We start from the raw sequence: 5412 nt of genomic DNA, 5'->3' as shown, positions 1-5412 counted from the left end.
TATATATATATATATATATATATATATATATATATATATATATATATGTGTGTGTACATATATATATATATATATATATATATATATGTATATATATATGTATGTATATGTATATATACTTATATTCGTATGTGTGATGTGTGATATATGTATACTAACAGACTAATATATAATCTCTCACACATGGACATATTACTCATACATTAACAAAAGCTGCGTAAATACACAAGAGTTGGAAATTGCAAATTTAGAAACACATTATATACAACACTTTGATTTTTGTTGGTTTGGTGCATAAATACGTAATAATACATAGAAATATAGAAATAACTATGCAATAATTATATATATACAATAGATATATTTATAATACATATATTACACATACAAATACATTTTTAAAAAATTCAAGTTAAAATAACTATTTCTTAATAAATCATTTTAGTTTATAATATTTATAAAGCACTTGCTTGTTCTTTTGATTTTTTTACTTTATTCAATTATTCTTTTGTGCAAAGGAAATTGCAAGCATCACTAACCTCAAACGTTAACATAGCCTTTGTTGATTGTTGTTGTTGTTCAGCCATAGATCAACTCTGAGATGAAGGACATTCTAGATGCGACCATCCTGTCTTTTTCTACGTGCAGAGAACCCAGGATCATATTATCTAATGTTTACTTTATACTACAAAATGGCACACTTTTTCAGTTAGCAAATCTTTATATTTTCTTCTGAGCTTGTCATATTCTTTTGCAGCAATATTATAATCACAAGGGATACTCATATCAACCAATAAACAGACATTATTACTTTGGTCTTTTACAACAATATCCAGTTTATTAGCTTTGATAGTTCTGTCTGTATGTACTGGAAAGTCCCAAACAATCATTATGTTTTTTTCCCTCAGTTACAGCCTCAGAGTGATGCTTATACCAATTTTCATTTTATAATACCAACATATTAATCATTGTAATTATTGGCCCACTCTGCCATATCTTGATTTATACTCTTTTGGTCCTAAAACTTTACATCCAGAGGTTAAATGGTCCAGCGTTTCAATCTCATCATTGCAAAATTGGAACTTTGGAACTTGTTCATTTTGGTTTGGTAGTTCTGGGTCAATAAACTTTGATCTTAAGCAGTGAAGATGAAGTCTTCACTCTCTGCTTTTAGCCCTGAGCTTCATAGCCATTGATGAGTGTGCTTCTGGCCAACATCAGCTAGTTGGCTACAGGCCACATATTTGCCATGCAGAGTTTCTGCTCCTACCTACAAGCCAAATTGTTCATGCACTTTTTCCTTTGCCATTAATTTTACTTTCTTTGTAACAATAGTTTCCACACTTTCCTTAGGCTGTTCAGTCTGGGTATGATTCATGAAATCAATTGCAAATTTTTGCTCTCCTTCAAGATACAATGAAGCTTCTTATGTCTCTCATAATTTTCAATGTGTTTTAGCATCCAGTCATTAGTTGTTTTAAGATTTTTGGCCCATCAAATTGTGGTGGTTTTGTAAGAAAGTTCAAACTGGATCCAGCCTCAACTTCCTTGGGCTCTGGTAAGGTAGAGACGATCCATGTCCACCTTTGGGGTGGTGTGTTGTATTGCAAGTCAGCAGCTTACAAATTGTTCTATTAATTTTCTTTATTTCACTGATATTTCAGTTCAGTACATTTAAGGTATGAGTAACAAGTGGAACTGCTAAGGAATTTACGGCTAACATCCTTGTTATGTGCATTTACTCAGATTCCAGAATTGCTTATCCTCTCCTGTAACATTCTTTCTTGATCTTCCCCTTCATGCTTGCATGCTGAATGCTAGAGCATTCATTTATTCCTAGGTGTTTATAGGTTTTCTCCTGTTGAAGTTCTTTTATAACTGTTCCTTACATCTAACTCAACTGAATCTGACTTAATTAATTTCTCTTATTTCTTGAAAGTGGCTTTGAAACACTTATCAAGACCAAACTTTGTCCCCATATTATCACTGAATGCTTTCACAGTATGTAATAGATCTTCAAGCTCATAATTGCTTGTGCCATATAGTTTTAAATCATTTATATAAAATAGTTAGGGTATTTTCTTGTTAATTTTATAACCATACCTTATTCTGTTAAGTTTATTAGTCAGGGGTATTAGAGCTATGCAAAAAATTAGAGGTGAAAGCAAGTCACCTTAGAAAATGTTGATGTTAATACTGTTTGAAGCTTGTACTTAATTAGAATGATATAATTGGAGATTCATATTCCACAATGACATATGCTTTAGAATTTTTGAAATTACTGTTAAAACTTTGAAGTTGTTCAGTGATTTCAGGATCCATGAATATGATATGCTGTCAAAAGCATTTTTGTAATCAATCCATGCAGAACTAGCATTTCTGTGCTTATGACAGTTCTCAAGGATCATGTGATTAATTAAGAGTTGATCTTTGTATCTGTTTGAACATTTTTGTTCAGTGGAGAAAATATTGTTCTCTTCCATAAATGCATGTTTTATCCATCAGAATAGATGTTAAAGCTTTATAAGTAGTGGATAAACAGGTTATGAGCTGATTGTGCTTTTGAAATTTGATTTCTTTGGGAGTAGATAAGTACTATCACTTGCTAACCAGCCAGGTGTTTTCTTTGGATCTCTCATAATTTCATTGAACAGCTGGTTTAACTTTTCATGTGCACATGAGAGTGATGAGAGCCAGAAATTTGGCACCTTATCTTTGCCACTGGAGTTCTACTTATGAGTCTTCATGAGTATCATCCTTAAGTTTGCTATTGAGATGTCTTCCCATACTAGTTCTTGTAAATTTTGGTAGGATCCTTCTGTGCATCTAATTCAATCTGCATTTACATTGTATGGCTTCTCATCACTTCAAATCTTTTTTCTGAAAGTGTTCAACTTCTTCTGAGGGAGGGAAGTCGGTCTTCAATGGTCATTTTCTCCTTCCCTATTTCTCAGTAAAATGCCATGGCATTGGATGCAAACAGCTTATTTTTGCATGTAAGAATTGTTTCTTTCCTCAAATCTTCACATACTTTGAGCTTTCACTTGAACTTATATCGTTTCATTCTTACTTTCGTTGATATCAGTTCGTCTCTTGATGAACATCCACATTTTCTCTTCATCTTTCTTCTTTTTCTGGATCTTACATCATTTTCACAGATTGGTTCATTTAATATTGATATTTTCTTTCTCATTGATTTAATTTCTTTTTCAATTTTACTTCTCTAGTGTGCTTGTCTTTCCTATGTTTTTTGAAGGCATACAGCTTGTTTCAATTGCCTAAGTAGGTGTATAAATAATTTTTTTCCATTCAATAAGATCGAGTTAATGCTTGTATGATTTCTTTTGTTACATAGTTGCCAGTTTTAAGTTGCTCTTTATTTTAGTTTGCATTTGAGAATTTATGAAGTGATTCTTACATTCATACTTGTATGTCTTATAACTGCATGCACACTCAGAACTTTCTGCTTCATTTCCATCATAAACTCTCTCTGTCCTTTTGCAAATGTATCATTTTCAAATACTGTTTCTTTGCCACTTTCCTGGCTGACTTTATCAGATTCATTATAATTTCTTATTTCTCCAGGCCTTAGCATAATTTGATCAGATGACAATATTTCAATTAAGACTTTCGGTTCTGTCTTATATTCAAGTCATTTTGCACTGTGTGCTTGATCACAAGTATTTCAGAACTGTGTCTTTTTATTTCTGAAGATATCTCTCCAAACATTTGCTAACTTGTTTTCATCTTCTCATGTTCTCCATATTTTATGCCCTTCCCAGGTTCAATTGATCCTCTTACATTTTTCTTTTCTGTGGTGGCTGTGGTGGTGATATTGGAGGGCTGCTTCCATTCAAGTAACCATCCAGGTTCATATTCAGAGTTTGTGCCAGTGGATGACTTTTTGACCTCAGGCTGTCTCTTTACAGAGGGATACACATCCAGAATAACCATAGGACAAGCAATATGTTGTTCTGTTATTATTATTATTATCATCATCATCATCATCATCATAATCACTACTACTACTACTACTACTACTACTACTACTACTACTACTACTACTACTACTACTGCTGCTGCTGCTGCTGCTGCTGCTGCTGCTGCTACTACTACTACTACTACTACTACTACTACTACTACTACTACTACTATTATTATTATTATTATTATTATTATTTATTGTCTTTGCACAGCTTCTAATGCTGGAGATGTACTATGGTGCCAACTTTTCACTACCAGTGAACTAAGGTAACACCTTGTTGTTGTTATTATTATTATTATAATTATTGAGTATTATTCCTGTTTAACACTGTAGCTTCACTGGGGGATGTAACAAAGTGTCAGCTGTCCACAACCAGATACATCATTGAAAGCCTGATATAGTGGAATATTTGTGTCAAGAAAGCATCTCTTATTGACATAAAATGTTAAAAAAACACAGAAATATATCAGTAGCAGACAAAAGTCATCCAACAGCAGTGATGGCATTACTAAATATGTATTTCTGCCTCGTTGGCCTTTGTCAGTAGCAAGTACCTACTGACAACTGCATGCGAAGACAAAAATCAGCTGTTACTGATACAGCAAAACAGTGATTGAAAAGTCATTTATGTTGCAATTAACTAGCAGGCTGAATAAAATTCATTATTTGCAAAAGAAGCAGTATTAGTTCAAAAGAGCAATCTGTGTATCATGCATAAAGCAGACACATCATTGAAAGCCAACTTACTGTGGTATTTGTCTCAAGATAGCATCTTTTATAAACACATATTATTAAAAAACACAGAAATATATCAGTAGCAAAGGAGAATCATCCAGCAGTGGGCATATTTAGCAATGCCACTACCAGTGGGGAATGATTTTGTATACTGCTGATATTTTCCATGCTTTTTAAAACTATACATCCAAAAGGAATACTATCTCAAGACAATTACCTCAGTTTAGCAGACTTTCAACAATGTATCTGCTTCAATTATGATATATGAATTGTGAATTGCTATATCTTAACTGTGTATGTGTGTGTGTGTGCGTGTGTGTGTGTGTTTATATATATATGTATGTGTGTGTGTGTGTGTATATATATATATATATATATATATAAATGTATAGATGTATATATAAGGTATGTGTGTATGTGTTTGTAGTACATGAGTGTGCATATGTCTGTGTGTGTATATGCATGTAGAAAGTGGCAATATTAAATTTACAAGTCATAGAATTATTTCTTAATTCTTTCATTCATAAAATCCAATGCACCAGTGAACAAAAACTTTTTAGAAATACCAAATATATTGTAAAATATATGAACATAAAGATTACAATATGTGCGTGTATACATACATACATGCATACATACATACATACATACATACATACATACATACATACATACATATATATATATATATA

Source organism: Octopus bimaculoides, chromosome 7 (genome assembly GCF_001194135.2).
Source record: "Octopus bimaculoides isolate UCB-OBI-ISO-001 chromosome 7, ASM119413v2, whole genome shotgun sequence".
Taxonomy (NCBI): Eukaryota; Metazoa; Mollusca; class Cephalopoda; order Octopoda; family Octopodidae; genus Octopus; species Octopus bimaculoides.
The sequence above is the reverse complement of the archived record's forward strand: the minus strand, read 5'-3'. Positions refer to the sequence as shown.